The sequence below is a fragment of the Vicia villosa genome, linkage group LG2, assembly GCF_029867415.1.
Source record: "Vicia villosa cultivar HV-30 ecotype Madison, WI linkage group LG2, Vvil1.0, whole genome shotgun sequence".
Classification (NCBI taxonomy): domain Eukaryota; kingdom Viridiplantae; phylum Streptophyta; class Magnoliopsida; order Fabales; family Fabaceae; genus Vicia; species Vicia villosa.
The window spans coordinates 94,362,540-94,388,719 of record NC_081181.1 but is presented as its reverse complement, the minus strand read 5'-3'; the positions used below and the strand labels follow the sequence as shown (position 1 = coordinate 94,388,719).

The window sequence follows — 26,180 nt, the reverse complement described above, 5'->3', positions numbered from 1 at the left end:
AATAGTATGAATATATAAATTTTGATCTACCTTTGTTATTTGCCAAAGTCCTTTGGGAGTGCAAGATACCATCTGAAAGCAGAATCCATGTTTTCTTCCATACATTTGCAGGTCTGTTGACAGTCCCAGAAAGTAGCATAACAACAAATAATTTGCGCAAGAAATGTCCGGATCCCCAGTGGCTGGCCTCTTTAATAGCACCTATATATTCTCTATCATCTTCCAGGAAACCCATTGCGAAGCATGCGTTCCTAAATGAGTCGTATTGTCTGTCTCCGACCTTACGAATATCTTCATAAGTTTTTGGTCCTTTCACCACTGTTAGCATCATCCTTAGATAATAGAGTTCCCCGGTTGTTGGTGGAACCCAAATGAGCCTTCCAATTGTAAAACCTTTTTTCCTTGGTTTCCATGAGCGCGTTTTCTTGACATATACAAACTTAGAAACAAACTGCCCATATGTCAATTGTTGTGCTTCCTCATACCGATCATTTGCGAGTAACCACAAAGTAAACATAGATTCAGTTATACTTGCTTTTTCTAAAACATTTTCCATCCTTTCAAAATCAGTATAGTACAATGGCTTCTCACCGATAAGATGATAGAACATACGTTCAACAGCCGGTTTCCTTCCATGAATCTTGTAAGAAAATAGCCGCCAACATGCCTCAGCTGGTGATACGTATCTACAATCAAGGTATTCTTTAATCTCATCAATTACCTTATCAGCACTACTGCATGATGCTCTTGATCGCGAAACAGATGCAGTGATTCGGTCGTAACCCTTATGAATGTATTTGAAGATGTATTTGATTGAGGTGCTTTGGTTACACCACTCCATGTTGATGTGAGCATCATATTTAAGAAGTAACCTGGTATTATAGGGAACCACAGATCTGTTGTCCAAGGTAATACCGTTTTTAGTAACGGTAAAAGTTTGTGAACTTCTCTTGTAAACCGGGTAATGTTAGGAGTAAATTAATGGTAAATTCATGTGTTAATACAAGTGATTTCTTCTCTAAACCAATGCAAAAATGTGATGAATCCATAGGTTTTTATTAAGAATTGAACTGAATAAGTTTAGTTCGTGCGTAAAGCAAATCGAATCACTTGTGGGTGTTATTGTTGCAGGTTTTGAGCTGAATAAGAACTTAAGAAGAACATGAGGAGGAAAGAAAGCTGGAAGTCTCAAAGGCTGAAGAAAAAGATGGAAAGTACAAAGGGCGCGCCGCGAGAGTTCCTAGGCGCGCCGCGAAAATACTTCTGTTTGAGGGGCGCGCCGCGCCAGCCCGTTGCCGCGCCGCGGCCTCGGCGTTAAAAGCCCAAAAGTTCTGTTTTAAAGCCCTAGTTTCCAAGTGGTCAGAGATACTTTGGTGGGAGCGAAATTAGGAGAGCTATCTGATTCTGAAGCTGAGAATAACAATAGAAGGTGGATTCTTTACCAATTGAAGGCATTCTATTGATGAAGATGAATTCCTCCATTGATTCTTGTATGTTCTTCATGTCTATGGAGAGCTAAATCCCTCTTGTTGAGTCTAAGGTAGTAGTTAACCTATGAATATACATTACCATTGATTAATCCCTGTGAACAATTGTTTGAATTTATTATCAATAAGAAACCTTGCTTTTAATTTACATCATTGTTGAATCTTTGATCGAAAGAAAGGATTTAACTTTTGCCCTAGGTTACTATATTGATTCAATTGCAATTTGCAGAGATGGAATTGTAATTGGGTTTTCATAATTATCGTTCTTAATTACTATTATCGTTATTGTGATTTGGAGAGATCGAATCTCATACCGGTAAAAGTTATCTAATTTGATTTGCAGACATGGAATCTTATTTGAGGATAAGTGAAGATAATGATTCAAAGGATTGTTCTATTGTGAATTAATTGATAATTGTATAGGATTAGGTTGATGAACCCTAAAGACTCAACATCTTTCTTTATTTGTTAACACAAAGTCCTTTACTCGCTTTTATTTTATTATTTGCTTTTGATATTATTATTAGTATAAAACAAACCAAACCAAATTTCTTAACTCAAAATAAACAACTATAGAACGACAGTGATATTAACCAATCCCTGTGGATACGATATATTACAGAAAATATTTACCCACAAATACTTTCAACAAATTGGCGCCGTTGCCGGGGATTGGTGTCAATATTGCATGCATTGCAATAGTTCTTATTTTGAGTTTTAATTTTTATTTTCTCTATTTGGTTGTTTCACGTGTTTGCTAGTTTTGCAGAAGATTGTGTATGCGCAGCAAAGTTTCTAGCGATCAACTTCTTTTTGATCCCGAGATCGAAAGGACGGCTAAGAGGTTAAATAGCAAAGCACGAAAAAGAGCGAACATAGCAAAAGCAAGAGACAACGCAACCGCGACATCGTCACAACAACTTGAAACCATTGACGAGTCGCAAGAAGGATTCTTCTTTCACGAACTATTCACGGAGGAAGAACCGGAAGTTTTTATACAACCTACTGTTGGCAACATGGCTGCTAATGGTCCATGTGCTAATAGTCCAAGACTCAATCCTCAGTTCGCGAGAACTGCCGCCAACGGGCGACCGACAGAACTGAAGACCGGTATCATACAATTGATTTGTGCAAGTCCTTTCGCCGGATTGGACCATGAAGACCCGTACACGCATCTTACTCGATTCTATGAGTTAGCGGGTACTACGGGTGTCGCTCAAGCTGATGAGGAAGCATTATTTAAGAGGTTGTTCCCACACTCTTTGCTATCTAAGGCAAAGGATTGGTATCTGGATCAACCCGAGGTAGTGATTACAAATTGGAACACATTGGAAGAAAAATTTCTGGAAAGGTTTTACTCTCAAAACCGATTCTTCGAAGCAAAAACAGCAATAGCAGTATTTTCTCAAGGTAGTAATGAATCTTTGAATGAAGCATGGGAAAGGTATAAAGCTATGTTGAGAAAGTGCAAAGGACACGGTTTTTCAGACGTTGACCAAATCCATATGTTCCGTAACGGTCTCACAGCTACAAACAAGACACTTTTGGACGCCACAGCTGGTGGTTCTCTCATGTCCAAAACACCTGAAGAAGCTACTCAGATAATAGAGCGAATGGCTCTAAATGATCGTCAAGGCAATCATGATCGAACGGTAAGAGATAAGAAACCCGGAATGTTAGAGTTGAACAACAGTGATGCTCTACTTGCTCAGAACAAATTGCTAACTTCACAAGTGGAACTTTTGACACAACAAATGTCTAAACTACCACAACAAATCAAGGAGCTGAACGGGGTATCTAATTCATATCAAGTTGCTAGGTGCGAATTGTGCAAGGGAGATCATCAAACAGGATTCTGTCCACCAGTGCAAGAAGAAGAAGTGAATTACATGAATAATAACCAAGGACAAAGGCAGAATCAATATCAGAATCAGCCATACCAACAAGGTTATCCACCAAGATACAACAACCAAGGGTACCAACAAAGACCACCGAATCAAGGGTATCAACAACAAGCATTCCAACCATACACCCAACCACCACAACAACAGCAAGGAGGACAATCCAAGTTGGAGGAGACAGTGAATCAGTTCATTCAAACATCAGTAATAAATCAGAAGAACCAGGAAGCGGCAATTAAAAACCTGCAAACTCAAGTGGGGCAAATAACACATCAACTTACTCTACATGCAGAAGGAGCCTTACCAAACTCAACCGGAAAAAACCGCAAGACCAGGAGAAAATTAATGCTGTTACAACAAGGAGTCAAAGGGGTTCAGAATCGGAAAAAGAGAAAGAAGAGATAGGTGACCCTATGGCGATGGAGGTAGAGCTGGAAATAAGAGAGGACCTAAAAGAGCCAGAAGTTGTAATACTACCAATGAAACCAGTTGAAGAAAAAAATAAGAAAGATGTTGAACAGGTGATTAAACCACCCCTCCCTTTGCGAGTAAAAAAGAAGGATTCAAAAGAGAAAGACGTTCGGAAATTTACGTCCTTGTTCAAAAAGTTAGAAGTGAATTTACCTTTCTTTGAAGCACTGGAACACGTACCTGTGTATAAGAAATTTATGAAGGAGGTATCGGCGAAAAAAAGATCACTAGAGGGAGAACCAAAAATGGCAATCGAAAAATGTAGTATAGTCGCTGCAGCAAGAAAAATCCCAATTAAGAGAAGAGACCCTGGGGCGGTGGCGATACCATGCACTATCAAGAATATATCATTTAAAAAGGTACTTCTCGATTCTGGCTCTAGTGTGAGTCTAATGCCGTTATCCATTTTCAAAAGGCTTGAATTAGACAAGATTAGTGAAAGTAAGTCGCAATTACGGTTCGCCGATCACACTATTAAGAAATCTTATGGAGTAGCGGAAGATGTACTAGTAGAAGTTGATAAGTTTGTTTTCCCTGTTGACTTCCACATCATGGACATTCCGGAAGATGAAGAAACTCCGATCCTTCTTGGGAGACCCTTTTTGTCGACAGGACGCTGTAATCTTGACATTGAAAAGGGGACGCTAACGCTAAAATCATTTGATGAAGAAGTAACCTTGAAGATGCTAGGAGTCAAGAAACACAGGTCAGGGGTAAATGAGAAAAATTCAACTGGTATACCGGAAGGTGCACAAGAAAACAAAAATCTCAAAAACCTCCAAGAAAAAGTCTCTAACATATCTTCTCCAATGAAACCAAATTATGATGATGTCAAAAGTCCTAAGAGGGCTAAGGAGAGTGATAAGAATGGGGAAGATAAAGTGAAGAGAAAAGCTATCCATGCTTTTTATCTTCATGAGTTTGTGGATATGGAAGTACAAAGTAGCGAGTGTTGGAAAAGGAAATACCCTCCATAAAACAAGGGGTAATGGACCGTCGAGCCATGCGACGTTAAACGAAACACTTTGTGGGAGGTAACCCACACTTCTAATGTTTTATTTTTGTCTATTTTTATTTCAGGAAATAATAAGGGAACCTTTCTGGTGAAAGCTAGGAAGAGGCAAGTAATATTGTAATACCCTCTGTGAGTCAACCCTCTCGGGCTTGTTACGAAACATTGAGGTCAATGTTTAGTTTAAGTTTGGGGGTGGATTTACTCTTTGCATTTTTTATGTTCAATTTTATGTTTTTATGTCTGTTATGTACTCCCAGTTAGAGTAGGTAGTCCCATAACAAAGCGAGAATCTCAAGCGAAGTATCAACAAGGAAGCAACATGTATGAAAAGTGGTAGGAAGTGAATGTTCAAAAATTTTTCAGTTTCACTTTCTTTTTCAATAAGTAACAAAGCAGGTATGAATTTTTGAACTCAAACTCTTAATGTGTGCAATGAAACTTAAGGTGTTAGTAAATACTGTCAGAAGTTCTTTATGGTACATTGTTTATTGGATCAGCTTAGCCTTAACCATTGTGAGGAAAGCTTTCCATTATTTACTATATGCAGGAAGACCATCAATTATTTTTGACGTGTTCGTATCATGCTAAACCGGTTGTTGCATCGTCTGTGGAAATCTGTGAAAGTGATTTAGGCAATTGTTTGAATTTGAGAGTTCTTTGAGCCGACTCCACCGTAAAAATTATCTTCTTCTGTGAGAGTGTGATCCTTTGCTAACCATTCTTTGAGCCTGAGGTCAAGGTAAGCATTATAATATACACCAAGGAAAATATCTGGTGAGTTTTGATCTCAATAAAAAGTTTTGTTCTGGACCATCAACCATAAAATTTGGTGATGTGTTTTCTCTTTGACCTTTTTAGAAAGTAGGGGAGCATTCATATAATCTGAATACAGGTTGATCTCCAAGTTGGGGAGAGTCACATTCAAAAGAAGAGTAAGTACTTATGGTAATTGGTGAAAGATTAAAGAAGTCGTAGCTTGAAAAAAAAAAAAGAAAATTGAAGGAAAAAGAACAACGTTTGAATATAACGGTTGTTGAAAAAAAAGTGAAAAAGAAGAATCAAGCTACGAATGAATGAAAAAAAAAAGATGTGGAGTTTTAGAGAAAAAGAAATAAGTTATGAATTGGATGCTTCCCTATATTAGGAACAACCCTTGATTATCTTCTTTTCTTTGAATCTAAACCACATTACAACCATAGAAAGACCTTCTGATTCTCAGATTCCACAAGACTTGATGCGAGCAATTTGGTGAACGTATGATATGGATCTTTGTTGATTTAATTGTTTGGATGAGTGTTTAACCCCTCTTTTATTCATCATACTTTTTGATGAGAATGATTAGTGCTGATTCAATTACAATTGTGTAGTGTTTTGAACTTCTGGAGGTGATTTGCTTTCAAAGTTTGTTTCATGTGTATGTTCTGAGTTTGCAGGTGGAAGAGGAGTATTTGACTTAGTTACTGGATTGAACCACTTAATAAAACTTTTTGAAAAACTTGTTGCTTAATTGTCGGTAAACTTTGCTGGAGGTAAGTAATTTTGTTTAGGGACAAACAAAACTCTAAGTTGGGGAGAGTTTGTTAGGAGTAAATTAATGGTAAATTCATGTGTTAATACAAGTGATTTCTTCTCTAAACCAATGCAAAAATGTGATGAATCCATAGGTTTTTATTAAGAATTGAACTGAATAAGTTTAGTTCGTGCGTAAAGCAAATCGAATCACTTGTGGGTGTTATTGTTGCAGGTTTTGAGCTGAATAAGAACTTAAGAAGAACATGAGGAGGAAAGAAAGCTGGAAGTCTCAAAGGCTGAAGAAAAAGATGGAAAGTACAAAGGGCGCGCCGCGAGAGTTCCTAGGCGCGCCGCGAAAATACTTCTGTTTGAGGGGCGCGCCGCGCCAGCCCGTTGCCGCGCCGCGGCCTCGGCGTTAAAAGCCCAAAAGTTCTGTTTTAAAGCCCTAGTTTCCAAGTGGTCAGAGATACTTTGGTGGGAGCGAAATTAGGAGAGCTATCTGATTCTGAAGCTGAGAATAACAATAGAAGGTGGATTCTTTACCAATTGAAGGCATTCTATTGATGAAGATGAATTCCTCCATTGATTCTTGTATGTTCTTCATGTCTATGGAGAGCTAAATCCCTCTTGTTGAGTCTAAGGTAGTAGTTAACCTATGAATATACATTACCATTGATTAATCCCTGTGAACAATTGTTTGAATTTATTATCAATAAGAAACCTTGCTTTTAATTTACATCATTGTTGAATCTTTGATCGAAAGAAAGGATTTAACTTTTGCCCTAGGTTACTATATTGATTCAATTGCAATTTGCAGAGATGGAATTGTAATTGGGTTTTCATAATTATCGTTCTTAATTACTATTATCATTATTGTGATTTGGAGAGATCGAATCTCATACCGGTAAAAGTTATCTAATTTGATTTGCAGACATGGAATCTTATTTGAGGATAAGTGAAGATAATGATTCAAAGGATTGTTCTATTGTGAATTAATTGATAATTGTATAGGATTAGGTTGATGAACCCTAAAGACTCAACATCTTTCTTTATTTGTTAACACAAAGTCCTTTACTCGCTTTTATTTTATTATTTGCTTTTGATATTATTATTAGTATAAAACAAACCAAACCAAATTTCTTAACTCAAAATAAACAACTATAGAACGGCAGTGATATTAACCAATCCCTGTGGATACGATATATTACAGAAAATATTTACCCACAAATACTTTCAACAGGTAACCATCATGATCAACAATGGTAGTTTCATTGAACTTTTTAGGGAAAAACTTTGAACATCTACCATTTTTCATGCAGGGACATTTCGGTCGAGCAAGACCACATGGACCATGCATCATCTGTGTCTTAACTAACTGATACAGCCTAGGATGCAGTTGGGGATCCGGTATCTCAGTTGAAATTATTTTGTCAATATCAGGTGGGGTAGGGTACTTGCTTTGTGGATGTAAAAAAATGAGAATATGAGCATGTGGCAATCCTCTTTTTTGGAATTCTATAGTGTAGATGTCTGCAAACAAAGGTAATAATTTAATATGAGTCCATAAATAATACTTATGAAATGGATTTAAAACAAATATAATAACTGCAAATCTTACATGCCAGCACTTTTCCAAGAACATATCGCTTTGTTATGTCAACCATCAGTTCGTCAAACTTCATTTTGAAGACCTTTGAAACTATGTCCGGACGATCTGCTGGGTTTAAATTCCTTTTGGATAGGTGACGTGTAATCTCAGGCCATTTAGGATTGCAGGTAAATGTTATAAATAAATCAGGGAAACCAATTGCACTGGAAATAGCCATTCCATCAAAATACAATTGATCCATATATCTCTTGCTACCTACAAATGAGGATGGTAAGACAACTCTTCTGCCAGTTTTAGAATGCGCTTGCTGCTGACTGCTTTCACATTGTTCATTAATTCTTGTATATTTCCCAACTCTTAGCTTGGATTGATTTTTTCTCAACCAGTTAAGTCGTTCTGATTCCATCATTGTATATCCATCCACTAAAAACTGTTGAAATAGTCTCCTTGAGTGCAGAAGTGTCCTCGCCTCATTTTTGCGTTCTTGCAATCGGAAACATAGCCAATCTTTGATAGTTTGACGATTTTGCTTGGTAACCTGCTTTTCATGTTTAAACTTATGTAGTATATTATCTCTGTATCCATCTTCTCCGTATGGAAATATCATCGGATATTGATAGGATAAATAAGCTGAATGAAACTCATCTATCCGTTGGAGATGACCATCACGATGTTGAACAATGATGTCTCTCTTAGATGCGGTGTCCACGTCACCAACGATAAGAGCAGCAACTTCCGACACAGTTGGATGGTTATAGACACGACCGTCGGAAGATCTTTCCGAAATTAGTTTCAGTTTAAGATCTTGAAAACCTGTTTGTTTCATCATGTCCCTTGCCATTCTAAAAGCTTTGGCATGAGGATTATATTCATCTAACATCAACTTTAACTTAGTTACAATAGACCTGTCCACATTTTTGCTGTCCCTGTTGTAGCGGGGAAAATCTGAGATCTAAGCCATAAATTGACTCGACTCAATATTTCAGTGAAAGTCGCCACCGCGCTTTATTGTTTCCAAAGGAAATGGGAAAAGAACGAAAAAACCCAAAGTTTGTTTTTTAAAACAAAAAGAGATCTTAGGTACGGGTGTTGATTATACGAGGGGAAGGTTTTAAGCACCCCTCATATCTGTGGTACTCCACAGGAACCTTTTTGAAAATCTGTGTTAATTAAAAGATATTGTGTGCAAAAAGAAACGGTTTGTTTGATTTTTTTTAAAATAAGCTCGGCAAGACTATGTCTTGTGCCTACATACCTCCTCGGTGCAATGGAGAAGCCAGAGCTAATGTAGTTCCGCTTTTAAAAGGGAAAAACGTTTTAAAAGGAATAAGCACGTTTACCATCGTCGGGGCGAATACTCAGCCATTGATTTTAAACATGAGAACGAATGAATTCTTTGCGTCACTAATGAGAGAAGGGCGCCAACTCGGATAAAATCGACAAGTATGCCACTAGCTCTCTCACGTGGAAAAGATTTCGTCGTGTCAATCAATATTAAAATCGTGGGGTATCGCAACTAATGACAATGATTAATCGTGCTTACTTTTGAAAGAAAATGCCAACAAGGGCTAAATATAGTTTTAAAGAAGATTTTAAAAGGGATTTCAAACATAAGAAGTTTTTTAGAAAAAGAGAGGAGACTTTGAAAATTTAAGAAGTGGGAGGAGATGAAGAGGCTGTCCTAGTGCGGGAAAATAAAAGTTTAGGGAAAACGATCTGACCACAATAAGAAGTCGACACTTGACACATTGAGTCAAGGAAGAATTTCCATCCTTTGGATTACCCACACAAAACCAGAATTACCACTTAGGGACCCAAATGAGCTTGCAAATCCTCAAATAATCGCATAAGTTTCTGACGGAAATCGGGCAGAGTAACGGTTGCAAATGGGCGAAATCCTTATCTTAGTGCTTTGGAATTAACCTTCAAAGACTTTTCGAGGAGATACCTACACACATCACAACAGCAATCCAACCAGACAAAATAACAAGCAAGATAACAGTCAAATAATATTCCACAGTCCATTGGTCCTTAAGCGTTTTTTAGGTTTCATCTTGTTTATTAATGTTTTAGCATAAAAGTAAAGTATGGTCCAAGTGGACAAAAGGAAAATAGCAGAGAGTAAATATGACGTCCAAATGGACAAAATAAAAGTAGCAGAAAGTAAATATGATGATATGATAAGTATAAGAGCGGTAAATGTAAAGGACAATATAATAAAATGCGGAAATTAAAATTAGTCGTTAGTTGTTAAAGATAACCATCTTGAAACTTGTCAAGTATGTTATCAAAGTTAGTAAATAAAGATTAATAATGGAGGAAGGATGAATTCAGATTCAAATCAACCACATACGACTTCCTCTCATTTGGCTCTTTTATCGATTCAAGTCAAAGAAAGAAAAGGAAAGATAGATGAAGAAAAAGAGAAAAATAACATAATAAACTAATAATAAAAAAACACAAGGTGTAAAATAATAAGACATATTTTTGTGAATTTTTTCATAATTTTTAGACTAAAAACAAAGTTAATATGAATTTCTAAAGTTAAAACTAATTAAAATAAAACAGAGTAAATCTCAGCCATCTGATCTAGTCAACTTCAACACAGTATTGACATTGGAAGGTCCAGATCAGAAGTACATAGTAAGTACAGTAGGCACAATATAGAGAATCACAATTCTGATCATCTTCTCAGGTGAAGACAAGTGGCTCCGATGGCCACTTGTCACTTAATCAGCAAATCGGCGCACATCACAATGGGATAAGGAAGAGAGATATTTTGAAAATCAAAAGGGAGCAACCATTAAGGATTAATAAAGTAAGATAATCAAAACTCCCTCTCTCTTAATAAAATATTCACGTGAGAAACAAAAACAATATAGTCACCATTTTCATTAATATTATTACTTTTAAAAAACAAATATCTCTCTCATAATGATCATGGTCTTTATCTCTCATTATGACCTCACATTATTTCTCACATAAAGCAACAAAATTACACTAATTATTTTCAGCAAAAAAAAGTTAATCAAAGAAGAAGCAAAGAACATAGGCGGAGCACATGAACTCACGGCGGCTCGCATAAAGCTCATGGCGGCCGGAGCTTCTCCGGCGCGGTGGCCAGAGGTAAAGAAAATCAGAACTCAAATCTTTTTACATATTTGCGTTCGGTTTCTTCTCCTCTCTTTGAATCCAGTGTTAGTTTTATCAGAAAATAAATTCACAAGCACAAATCTAAAGAGAAAGTGCTTGTGATTTTTGTTCTAAACACAAGTAAATATCACAGAAATTAGCAATCAAAGGATGGAATCGTTATCAGAGGCTGATTCTCAACCTTTCAGTGTCAAGTAACGAAACAAGGGCGGAGGAGACGGCTCCGGCGCGGTGGTCGGAGTTCCGACGGTGGTTTCCGGTCAGGTGACGAATTCAGGTGAGTTTCTTATGATTTTCTCTGAGTAAGTCTGAAAAGTTCTGAGCCAAAAAGGTCCCTGTGTCAGTCTCAATGAATGTTTATATAGTGCTCAGATTAGAGTTTTTCTGTGGATGAACTAATGGGCTCAAATTGTTGTGAGTTTGAATTGGAAATGATTTTTGATGAAGTGTAATTCTTGCTATCAAGCCCAATCCGAAAATCCCTCTTTATTTCCAATTTTCAGCTTTTGTTTTATACTCTTGAGATATTGTTTGAACATGTTCTTGGGCCTTGAATCTTTGTCAAACTTTTTGTGGATTGATTTATTTGTATTTGGGAAATTGCTAACTCCACCTTTGTTTCTTTTCCTTTATGAATTGATAAAAGTTGAAAGAAAAGCATGGATGAAATCTTGAAGATTATTGAGCTTGAAAGATTCAAAGGAAGACATGAGCATGGACATGGAGAAATATTGAAGAAAATGGTGTGGACTTGGAATATTTTGAATTTCCTTATGTAAACATAATGATGTAACTTTGAGAATCCGTCCACCTTGTAATTTGGAATGAGTTATGAACTTGAATGGACTTTCTTGGATTTGAAGCTTCGAAATTTGTATGTTGAATGATCATAGAATTGAAACTCTTACATCTTGAATGGAAACTTTGGAATCAAATCATGAATTGGATTTTTTTATGAAATGAGAACTTGCACTAATCCTTAAGAACTTGGTTTTCAACTCCAAATAATTCAATTTGCATGATTTCTTCATCTCGAATTAAATTCTTGAACAAAATAAATGCTCAAAAATTCAATATCATTTGACTGAACTTGAACACTCTTGAATTGATTCTTAACCACTTGACAATCATCACCACAATAATAAAGTCTTGATTCAAACCTCTGAACCCTGATGAGAAAAATCACCTGAACTTCTTGATCCTCAGACCCTATCTGATAAAGAAACAAAAATAAAAACTATTTTTTTGAATTTTGATTAATGGTTAGTGAAACATAATAACTAAAAATGAATAGAAATATGAACAAAGATGTGCCTGGTGATTCCCTTGCCGGTGAGCTCTAAATGAGAGAAGCGCAAGAGGGCCTCGCACATGATCTTGATGTGATTTAAACAAAGTCTGAGACGCGGGATCTTAGGGTCAAAAATTGGGGTATGACAGATGCCCCTATTTAAGTTTCTTCTATCCGGAGATATGAAGATTGAAATCTTCGTCTCGACGTGATTGAAGAGACTTAAATACAGAATACACAATTTTTGGCCCTAAGATGCAATGCTTATGATTATGAATGTAATGCACATGACTTCCATGAGAGGGAAACAAGAAACCGCTGGGGAAAGAATGTAACACCCTTCTAAACCCCGCGGAAATTAATAAAACAATTCAGAGTAAAACATGAGAACAAGGGTGCCACAATTCAATTATAACAAATTTTCATAAATCAATTGTCATGCTTCACTTAGGGGAAAATCATCCATTTAACAGAATCATGTTTCTATACAGCGGAACAATAATCAACAGATAAGCATAACATCATCTATGCAATATCTCACAAAATTACTCCAATAACAACAAAACAGAGTATCATCATCAACTCTAAACTAGCGTTCCCCCAGTGTTACAATATCAGAGCATGACACCGACACCATACTTAAACAAACTGGCCTATGAGCTATCCTCACCAGAGCCAAAAGCCGCTACTCGCCAATCTGAAATCATCAAAGTAAGGGTGAGTCTCATTCTCAATTAATCAATGTTATGCATTCATAAGCAACAAAACATCATAATATATCATTCACCCAATTTGTCATATATTCAGGTTCACATCTATTATTCATCAGTTCACACAATAATAGAATACATTACCAAAAGACAACACCATAACAATTACACCGTCATCAAATATTATAACATTGGACAATCTTCCATTCATGTTATAATTATACACAACAACCTAATGCAAATGCAACTATATGCATGTGGTACCAAACATGGGATAACCCATCTCACCGATCCACCACCATAAAGATTCGGCTACTTCTCTCACCAATTCCACACAATGGGAATTAGCTACCGCTGTCCCACCACCATAAGGGATACAGCCCACAACATGATTATGAAATGCATGTATCAACCATAACATGCTCACCATCAACATTAAACAACCAATGTCATAATCATCAACCACCACGATAATCAATAGCCACACACAGTTATGCTATTTCTCAACTTTAAATAAATACATATTTTACATCAACAATATATGTATATCAATTATCAGTTACAACCATGACATCATAACAGATAAAACATTCACCACACAGTGCAACAACAATAGCACCCCTCACAATCGTGTACCAAGTACAACAAATCAACCCAACAATAACAGAGCATTTACATCATCATTCATCAAAACACATGATAACCATATTTACCATGAACAACATCCATTTTGCATAACAAGCAGAAGCAATCACATTATAACAACACCCCTCATTACACATATTCAATTATGCAAACAACAAACCATTGCACCTCATCAACTACGCAAAACAAGAATAAACCGCATTTGAAGAAAACGATACTTTTCAAAATAAAATCAAGTTATTGTTGTTATATTTATTTTATATGGTAGAACATTCAATTTAAGGAACAACGTCCAAAACGGCGTCTAAAACGGACTTACGGTTTGAAAGTTACACATTTTTACATTTTTCAAAGAAAATAATTATCACTACAGCACGCGGCGCCAACCGGGTTCGCGGCGCGAAACGAGAAAAACTTACGCCTTCGCGGCGCCAACACATGGACGCGGCGCGACCTGAGCGTGTTCACAACTTCCTGGTTTTCTGCCCAACGGTTCGCGGCGCAAACAGTGGTTCGCGGCGCGGCCTGGCGATTTTGCAGAATTACGGGTCTACATTCAGACTCTGCGATTTCACATCCTTTTCACCCAAAAACGATTCCATACATCGCATACAAGCATATAATCATCGAATTTCTCATCACACATCATTATTCATCAAAACAACACATCAATAACCAACAATCTATACAAATTCATCAATTATCCCAATTCATAACATTCCTAACAATATCAAATCCCAATATACCAAATCGAATCGAATCATACGTTAATCCATCTCATTACCCATAATCACATAATAGAAATTAACCGGAAGAGTCCCCCCTTACCTTAGCCAAGAGTTCTTGATTGGTCTCTCCCTCCATTGCTCCTCTTTCACGTTCTTCGTGTTCCAAACTCTTTTCACATTCCTTTCTCTTATTCTCCATGCCTTATTATTTTATAAAATAACCTTTTAATTAGAATAGGGCCTTTACTAACATAACACCCCCTCATTCCTTAACATCACACATGGCCCAACAACATAACCATCCTTTCCCAATTAATATCCCTCAAACCACCAATAATTCTAATTATTAATTAAATTTCCATTTAAATTAAAAATTAAAATATACGGGTGTTACAACTCTCCCCCACTAAAAGAGTTTTCGTCCTCGAAAACATACCTCAAGTAACCAGCTCGTATAAGAGTCCTCCACCTGACTCTCCAGCTCCCAATTAACGTTACCATCGGTCAATCCTCAAAATCCATCTGACATAACCAACAGGAAACATGTTTCATACATTCAAATCCCAGTTCTTGCGTCGCATTTGACCATCCAAAAGTATACCACTCGCTTTAGCTCCAAAAAGGTTAACAACAACAAAACATTGAGGTACAACCTATACAATACGCTCAACAACTGAGTAATACAATTACACAATCCATAGTATGATCACACTGATCAACACTGCAGTAATGCATTCCATCTACCAAACATACCAACCTTAGACACACTTTTCCATCTAAGTGATAATGTAATACTTACATTTTTCATCAACCACTTCCTTCAAGAAACTCAATACTCGTATTCTTATACCATTGAATTCCAATTATCTGACTCCTCTTAAGTCACACCAGTAATTATCCAACACGTTACATTCCGCTTTTTCCGCACTACTCTGACTACTCATCACAATCACCTATACCAATTAGATTTCTGAGTTTTACCCGATTCCAACTCTCTTTACTCATTCGTTTCAAAAATCATTCTTTACCATCCATGGTATTATTTACCACTTAGAATTACTTATATTCATTCAACAACAATTCCTGAGTTACTACATCTATTAAGACATTCCAACCATCGGAACAAGTACACACAAGTAGTTATAATCACACTCATCAGCCTGGATATACCATTGCTTACATAATAGCTCAAACTGAATCTCACTCTTCTTTAAGAATTAAATCAACTTCGTCCTTCATAGAGTATAATTCCTCATTATATCTGGAATCCACAATATCACCTTAACACGAAACAAAATTATTATAACATCATATAGTATCAACTCGTCATCTCAACTTTGCCAAATACATACCCGTTAACTACGTACAACCATAATAACATGTTCGTCATCTCGAAAATTATTCAAAAGAGTTCTAATTCTTCGATACGACATCATTACCTCCACTAGATTCTAAATCCAACATATAAATCAATACATATTCTCTATGTAGGCTTCCGACATATTAATTCCTTACTTCCCACGAGTAGTACTCATAACACTACTCCACATCACACCTTCGCTGTGCGACTCTGATTTACCCGTCTTAAGTCATCATCCACCATGTTACACTCTTCCATATTCACTTCTTCATAAGTTCACACAACATAGTGAGTGATTATTCTCACGGCTTAGTATTCATCACATCTTATACCATTAAGGTAACAAAACAAGTTCATCTCATTTATATGATTTCCGTCTACTACCAACAAGAGATTAAGGGTGATCAAGTCCTCAATTTGTCAATAGATAGTTAAAAATCATATTTAAGCATAAACCGTCGTTACTACATAATAGTGTCCATTCCGAGTTTACACCCAACTCATTAACATCGTCGTAGTTCAATAATCCACTACGGTGTCTTTCTTCTAGAATATTCTTCCGAAGCTCAAAAACATCAGGAACACAATCCAATCACTAACCTCATTACATCGTTTTCGTCGATTCTGAATTCACCGCCTTTACCTTGGTAATTCAAAGCCAACTTATCGATCAACTCACATCATCTTGCTGACCTTCTCTAATCTCGTCAAGAATACCACTAGTCATCTTCTAGCATACTCAATCTAACACTATTAGGATCACCTTCACATACCAACTCAAGTCTCTAAATTGTCCAATTAAATCCAACTCATTCATCCTTATCACCGACATATTTAAAGACTTCCTACGCAACACAATAGCACAACATTCATAACTCGTGGTTTTAATCCAAATTCTATTACATCCTTCACGTCCAATTATCATCCCACTCGGAATCTCAACAAAGTCTCCCTCACGTCAACAATGTTAGAAATTCCCTACAATCCTTCTTTTATACTTATCGTTACCTTGCCATCACAAATACGATTCCAAGGGTTCTAAAGTTTATTCCATCTTTGCTACTAATTCAATCCTCACTAAAATCCATCGGTACTCAAATCATATTTATTACCGAATATCTCATCGACTTATTCATCAACAACATGTCTTACTCAACTTCGTTTCGAACAATCACGGTAGTAGGCATTCTTATTCAACAAGTTTCACACTTCCATAACCGACTTCAGAACCTCTCCTCATAGGGTCACTCTACTGTATTTATAACTCTTCCATAAATTAGAACACAATCCCTCCTCCTCGTAGGTTCAAACGGCACATTAATCCGACACTCGGAACTCAAAATAAGAATTTTCCAATCGTTGCCCGAAAAAATGCAACACTGACATCATGCAGCGACACTCTATACGATATATCCAAAACTCCTCAATTGGTAAATTCAATTCTTAAAATTACTTCTCAAAAACCTTCCAAGTATTCCTTCAATCCATTCAACACTGACACTGACATCCCGTGCAGTACCAATAAACAAGTCTAGTTATAAGAACAAGAGTAACCGTAACTTCGCCTCCTTCCAACGTCATCCTGTCACAATTAATTATGTTACAGCTGCTGCAACTATTTTTATAACAAAGTTCATCTCGTTAGCTTTCCGACGCTTCAAACGGAACTCAATTCGGATGTCCAGAACTCCAGTTATGAATTTTCGAAGTTCCGCAGCTATTCAGCAATTTTCCTGCGTTTTGCTTACGAAAATCTCTCTCCAAAACTCATTCTCTTCAACTCTATCACATTCCAAACAGCCCCTTATCATATCTCTTTAATTCCAAACATCATTATAACTTAAGCGACACATTCCTCCGCCGAAGTCCGCTTCCTGCAACATCACGACAACAATCCTCCTTGCAAACTCGTAACTGAACCTCTTCCGAGACGCAAGGCTACTCAACTGACAACTTCGCAGCACACCAGCAGAGCTGACACATTGCAACTTTCCAATTTTCCTTCTCTTACAATAAATGTCAATTACCTCTAATCATCTTCCTTCAAGATGTTCCAACTCAATTCCCAGTGAAGTCTTAATTCTAAGTCACCTTCCACTCGCGAAACAACAAACTCCAACAACGCTCGCACTGTTGCCAACAACAGCCTACTGAATCAATCTTCTTCAACTGAAACATAACCGAGAAGCGAAGCTTCTCCCCCACTTGTTGCAATCCCACACCTGCAACAAACAACCAAGTACCGACAGTGATTCACTCACATGTCGCATACCAAGGAATAAAAACGTCGACAGTATTCAACCGTCGTGCAACTCAACTGACTCGACAATTGGCCGGACGGACCGACCTGCTCTGATACCACTATTGTAACACCCTTCTAAACCCCGCGGAAATTAATAAAACAATTCAGAGTAAAACATGAGAACAAGGGTGCCACAATTCAATTATAACAAATTTTCATAAATCAATTGTCATGCTTCACTTAGGGGAAAATCATCCATTTAACAGAATCATGTTTCTATACAGCGGAACAATAATCAACAGATAAGCATAACATCATCTATGCAATATCTCACAAAATTACTCCAATAACAACAAAACAGAGTATCATCATCAACTCTAAACTAGCGTTCCCCCAGTGTTACAATATCAGAGCATGACACCGACACCATACTTAAACAAACTGGCCTATGAGCTATCCTCACCAGAGCCAAAAGCCGCTACTCGCCAATCTGAAATCATCAAAGTAAGGGTGAGTCTCATTCTCAATTAATCAATGTTATGCATTCATAAGCAACAAAACATCATAATATATCATTCACCCAATTTGTCATATATTCAGGTTCACATCTATTATTCATCAGTTCACACAATAATAGAATACATTACCAAAAGACAACACCATAACAATTACACCGTCATCAAATATTATAACATTGGACAATCTTCCATTCATGTTATAATTATACACAACAACCTAATGCAAATGCAACTATATGCATGTGGTACCAAACATGGGATAACCCATCTCACCGATCCACCACCATAAAGATTCGGCTACTTCTCTCACCAATTCCACACAATGGGAATTAGCTACCGCTGTCCCACCACCATAAGGGATACAGCCCACAACATGATTATGAAATGCATGTATCAACCATAACATGCTCACCATCAACATTAAACAACCAATGTCATAATCATCAACCACCACGATAATCAATAGCCACACACAGTTATGCTATTTCTCAACTTTAAATAAATACATATTTTACATCAACAATATATGTATATCAATTATCAGTTACAACCATGACATCATAACAGATAAAACATTCACCACACAGTGCAACAACAATAGCACCCCTCACAATCGTGTACCAAGTACAACAAATCAACCCAACAATAACAGAGCATTTACATCATCATTCATCAAAACACATGATAACCATATTTACCATGAACAACATCCATTTTGCATAACAAGCAGAAGCAATCACATTATAACAACACCCCTCATTACACATATTCAATTATGCAAACAACAAACCATTGCACCTCATCAACTACGCAAAACAAGAATAAACCGCATTTGAAGAAAACGATACTTTTCAAAATAAAATCAAGTTATTGTTTTTATATTTATTTTATATGGTAGAACATTCAATTTAAGGAACAACGTCCAAAACGGCGTCTAAAACGGACTTACGGTTTGAAAGTTACACATTTTTACATTTTTCAAAGAAAATAATTATCACTACAGCACGCGGCGCCAACCGGGTTCGCGGCGCGAAACGAGAAAAACTTACGCCTTCGCGGCGCCAACACATGGACGCGGCGCGACCTGAGCGTGTTCACAACTTCCTGGTTTTCTGCCCAACGGTTCGCGGCGCAAACAGTGGTTCGCGGCGCGGCCTGGCGATTTTGCAGAATTACGGGTCTACATTCAGACTCTGCGATTTCACATCCTTTTCACCCAAAAACGATTCCATACATCGCATACAAGCATATAATCATCGAATTTCTCATCACACATCATTATTCATCAAAACAACACATCAATAACCAACAATCTATACAAATTCATCAATTATCCCAATTCATAACATTCCTAACAATATCAAATCCCAATATACCAAATCGAATCGAATCATACGTTAATCCATCTCATTACCCATAATCACATAATAGAAATTAACCGGAAGAGTCCCCCCTTACCTTAGCCAAGAGTTCTTGATTGGTCTCTCCCTCCATTGCTCCTCTTTCACGTTCTTCGTGTTCCAAACTCTTTTCACATTCCTTTCTCTTATTCTCCATGCCTTATTATTTTATAAAATAACCTTTTAATTAGAATAGGGCCTTTACTAACATAACACCCCCTCATTCCTTAACATCACACATGGCCCAACAACATAACCATCCTTTCCCAATTAATATCCCTCAAACCACCAATAATTCTAATTATTAATTAAATTTCCATTTAAATTAAAAATTAAAATATACGGGTGTTACAAAGAACACAAACTCCGCTGGGGGAACGAGACTTTGTTGGAAAAAGAAACTTCAATGGGGAAAACATTCCGCACCAAAAAGGTTAAAGCATCATCTTTCACTAGAGATGAAAGAATACACCAACTTACTGAAGGTGAACTACCGACTTTTACTGAAGGTAGGAAAGAATCTCAACATCCACTTTTTACTGGAAGATGTGGATACAAAAGAAAACACCGACTTTTACTGAAGGTGGACTACCAGCTTTTACTGAAGGTAGGAAGAGAAGACACCAACTCTTCACTGAAGGTGGACTACCAGCTTTTACTGAAGGTAGAAAAAGATCTTGACATCGACTTTTACTGGAAGATGTAGATACAAAGGCTTCTCTGAACACCAGCTTTTACTGAAGGTGCAGGAATAGCATCATCTGAATACCGACTTTTACTGAAGGTACAGGAATTTTCATCTGAACATCAACTTTTACTAGAAGATGCAGGGAACTTCTTCTGAACATCAACGTTTACTGAAGATGCAGGAATTACCGCCTCAATAGTTGACGATAAGCTACCAACTCAATAGTTGAAGGTAGAAGAAGATGAATTACCGCCTCAATAGTTGACGATAAGCTGCTGAGAATAATAAGTTGCCGCTAAGAATAGGGATCAACTTCTTCTTTAATCAAGGACGTGGCTTGAGAAAAGGAATTGGATGCAAACTGTCACTTCTGATGAAGGGACTTACCATTTGCCGAGCTTCTTCCATTAGGATGCAAATTGTCACTTCTGATGAAGGGACTTGCCATTTGCTGAGCTTCTTCCACTTGGATCAAGAAGTTCATAAAGCCTGAGAGATTATCACTTGCTTTGAAAATAAGATTGATATGTGAAGACATACAAACTTGCTCAAATAAAGAGGCTTTTTGTCAACCAAAACATGATGGGGATAACATAAGTTGCTCAAAGTCAAAACCTGCCCCTTGCTTTCAAGCACAAATTCCAACACTGATGGAAAATAAGTATTTCAATATCTGATATCAATCATAAACAGATTCTCCATTGTTAAGGAAAACAAAATCCTCAAGAGGTGCAAAATAAATGCCTTCTCGATCTAGGTTTCTCATCCTAGAGAGGTTCCAACATAGTACTTCAAGAGATCAAAGTTCAACTCCACGAATAAACTGGATAGAAACGGTCAAACAAAGCTTTGCCCCTTGAGGAATAAACTCAAATGGGGATTAGTTCCATCCTGACAAATGAGCTGAGGAGGAACACTGAAGCAAAATTCTTCCACGAGGAACAAACTCTGTGGGGAATTAGAAAAGATAAACACTTTCTGCTTAAGGTAGACACTCTAATGGAGAGAGATCATATACTTTGGGGGATAAAAACATCAAACAGAGTGGATCAAAACATTAAGAAATGCAAGAATGGATATGAATATATTTTTCTTTTAAATTTTTTTATGCATGTTGCATGTATGAATGAATGAATGTCATGTATATGCTGACAAAACAAACACAAAAATACTAGGAAGTGACAAGACATCACAATACAACAGACACTTGGTGAATCTCAAAAAGTTGGAGATATCAAAAGACATTCTTCTGAAGATCCATGCTAGGAACACGGCTGAGGATTCAATTGTAGATAAACCGAGGTCGTTGGAGGAACAAAATCTTGCTACAAGGCTCAAGAGAAAGCTACTAACTAAGTGGAAAATTCAAATTCAAAGTTCAAATATCCATAAATCCACTGAAAGAATAACAACGTGAACTCCGCACTGAGGGAAAACTTATTGGAGATGCACACCAAGCAAACTCTTTGGGAACTATCAACCTCTAAGAGGGATACCATATCATCAATTTCTACCAAAAGGGATAGAACAACACATCCTTGCAAACTCTAATATGGGGGGATCAGAGAAAATTTCCTTAGAGAAAAGCACTATTATGAACTTGCAGGAGAAATAAGAAGTTATCATCATAACAAAAGAATTAACCTGCAGGGGATTTTAGTTCAAAACTCAACACAAGGTGAGAGAGAAAACCCAACAGTCAACAGCTTATCTCAAAACTTCTTAGTAGAGAGTGACATACTCTGGATTGATCATCGCAACAACCTTTGTACTTCAAGCTAAAGAGGTGATCAAGGTAACTTTTAATTCACAACATGCCCCATACTACATAGTCTATGAGAGGAACTTGCTTGAAGAGGATTCATAGATATCCTTGGCATCATGAAGACTTGGAATAATCTGCCCCAGATCAACAGATTCTTGGAGAGATTTGTCGAATCTCGACGTAACTGCCCCAGATTGACTGTACTTGTCACATTTGATTGGTCAACAGAGTCTTCAATCTTTGCCCCATATGGGTAATCAGACTCGTAAAAGCATTATATTGGGAAAACAACATGCCCCTGACAATGTTTTAGTTTTCTACTGATGATCAGATGTAAGCTTCCTGAATGTCAAACAAGTATTTACAAGCAGAAAAATGTTTGATCGGAGAATGATAATTCAAATGCAATAATTATGTAAGTCTTGAAGTTTAATTGAAAGGATGTCACAAAACCTTGCGAATGAATCACTGGTTGAGGAATGACATTGATTTTTGTAAGCATATGATACCAACACAAGTTTTCAGCATAACCTATAGGAGTCAGGAACGCTTTCTTGTTTTAAGTATGCTTTCAAAATAAACCCTGCTTCAATTAGGACTTTTGAGGGTTGTATCGTGGCCAGGTTCACGGTTTTCAAAAAAAAAGATTTTTAGGCTCAAAGTTTATTTAGCCCACCCCAACTTCGTGATGTTCTCCAGTCCTATGTTCAGTTAACTTAACATGAGTATTCATCTCTCAAAAGGATTTTGTGCCATTAAGGATCCAATGAAGCTTTTTTGGAATAGCAGTCACCCTTTTGTCTTTGTTTTTGTATTCACACAGATTTGTTCATTGCTGAGGACTTTTGTTTTGTAGTCCTTTCTTTTCATTTTTCATTTTTCACTTTTCTTTTATTTTCCCTAACTTTTGCCTGGACTGATTCTTTTGAATTGGTCGTCCAGCGGGATGCTCTAACTTTTGCCTAAGTCACTTGTTTTCAAGTTTTTTACTTAGCGAGCTTTTTTCTTCTTTCTTTTTTTTCTTCTTTTTTATTCCTTTTTTTTCTTTTGATTTGAACAAATCGTGTGACGTTGACTTTGTCTTAACTTCTTGAGAGGGTTGTGACTGCCTCGTTCCTTGGCGGATGAAGGATAACCATTGTGGTTTCACATTTTCATGCCTTTTGATACGCGATGGATAACCATTGTGGTTTCACATAATCCAACCTTTGATGTGGATATGACGTGATTTACTTTTGGATGCACATTCCCTTTTTGGAAAGACGAATACTTGGTCAAATTAACTGAAGACTACCCTGCCCCAGGTTAAATATTAGGGTTTTTCCGTTTAGAAAAGAAACTCCTACTTCAAGGCTCATAGGGGTTAACAAGGAATTATCTTCCTTATATCTCCGGTGTTTGGGAATTTGAAACAATGCCTGTACATCATCAACAGGGTCTTATTCAAAAGCATACAACCAGAAATTTTGCGTTTTCAGATCATCATCCTCCCTCCAATCTTTGCATAAGCAAGAGTTTGGCAAAAGCACTTGGTATCATAATGCATAAAAAACAAATAAACATGAATGAAACGAATGGATTACTTCAAGACAAACATTATCATTGCATTAACATTAGCATTCAAACACAAACAAGTTTCTACCTGCAACAGTGCATTGAAAAACAAGAAATATTACAAATGAAAATCAGTAAGAATTCTAAAAACTGAGAAAACTCTCTCCATCAGGACGTATGCTAAAAGAAACAACTTTCGAACTTCAGGCTACCATCAATAGTGATTCAATCATGCTTTGGCAAAGGATTGGCTTGAACATCAGAACCAACATCTCGGAAAGTCAAAATACCAGCATGGATTAATCTTTGAACTTCAATCTTGAGAGGCCAGCAATCCTCTAAGCCATGTCCAGGAGCATTCTAATGAAAAGCACAAGTGGCGTCAGCTTTGTACCACCAAGGGAGTTTCTCGGGAACAGGAGGCGGTGACCTTATCTGAACCAAATTCTTACGAACCAAAGCAGGGTACAATTCTGTGTAAGTCATGGGGATGGGATCAAAATTCCCCTTTTGAGATTGATTTTGCTTGTTCGGTGGAGGAGCTCGTTGACGAGTACTCTGCTGATAATCTGGAATTGCATGAACTGAATTAGATACAGGAATGACATAGGAAACATGGTGATGTTGATGATGATTGTTTCCTCCCTTGATTCTCTTCTTTGAAAAGTCATTACCAAACTTTTTCACACTACCAGCTGAGTTACCTTCTTCAAGCAAACATTCCTTTCGGACATCCTTTTCTAGAAGCGCTTTCATATCCACATCTCCATGGGAGTCAGTAGGTGTACAGACTACTATCCCCTTAGGAAAGGATGAGTTCAAAGTTTCAAGAAAGACCTTTGCCATCCTTTCTTCCATCATAGGGGGATTGACTTGGGAAGCAACTAGAGCCTCAACCAGAGCAGTCAGATGCTCCATACCAGCCTTCAGAGTAATCACCTCTTCACGGAGTTCACGAATCTCTTGCTTAATGCTTTCCATTTCTTCTTAGCACGAGTGTTGTACTGATGATACCATGAGAAAGGAAATAAGGCTCTAGAAAAACTTCTTTAGAAAGCAGGACCAAATGCAGAATGATGCATGCAATGCCAATGATTTGTTTTAATTTTTCAGTTTCAAGGAACTTAAGATATTAACTTGTAAACACTCAAACATTGGACTAAAGCTTCGATTAAGTTATCATCAAAATCAATCATCCATTTTGGTGGATTAGAATTTTCACCCCATCAACACCCAAGATCCATTGAGTTTGATGAAACTTATGATGTTTACAAGGAAAGACCTCTAAGTTCCTTGAAAACCAAAATAAAAAAAGTTTTCATGGATGCATGAATGCATGGTTTATGCATCAACCACAATCAAGAGCACATAAAGTCACACAAAATCACACAAGCAAGGTTCAAAAGTTCGACGTCACGGGCATGGAGTCATGGGTCTACCCAACCACAAGGTGTGTACTAAGGTGTTTTTTGTACCTGTAGAACGGGTTCTAAAAGTTCCCAAGGTCTGCATTCCATCTCGAGAATATTATCGGCTTAAGTGACTTACTCACCAACCAACAATATTCTAAAGAGAAACTCGCTCGAGTGTAGTATCGCGTGACAACCAATTGGGACTTCACCCAACTAGTCTCCGCACTACGTCCTAAAAGGCTAAGATGGGTTAAGGGGTTCTAAGGTCCTCAGCTTTACAGACCCAACCAAAAGTAACAATGCTTTCACGACTGACTCGTTCAACACTATCACCTTTAGCCAAGCCATCCTCCACTGAGTGGTGGATCTCAAGTCAGCTCACGAAGGAATAACTCCACATGAGCCAAAATGACTATACCAACCGCCTATCTTAATGTACTCAAGTCCGGGTATAGGACTTATCTCACACAGAGAAACCACCAGGCACCAAAATAAAAAGAACAAACAAAACAGACAAAGCACACAATAATATATACAGATAATAATATACACAGATAAACAAAAATAGGCTTAACACACTTAGAGTTATGTCCCCAGTGAAGTTGCCATTTTTCTGTAGCGGGGAAAATCTGAGATCTAAGCCATAAATTGACTCGACTCAATATTTCAGTGAAAGTCGCCACCGCGCTTTATTGTTTCCAAAGGAAATGGGAAAAGAA

General features: G+C 37.2%; 1 pseudogene; it reads right to left on the bottom strand.

Moving 5' to 3' along the window:
- LOC131649611 (uncharacterized) overlaps positions 1–26,180 on the bottom strand; it is a 32,945-nt pseudogene that overhangs the window by 1,890 nt on the left and 4,875 nt on the right.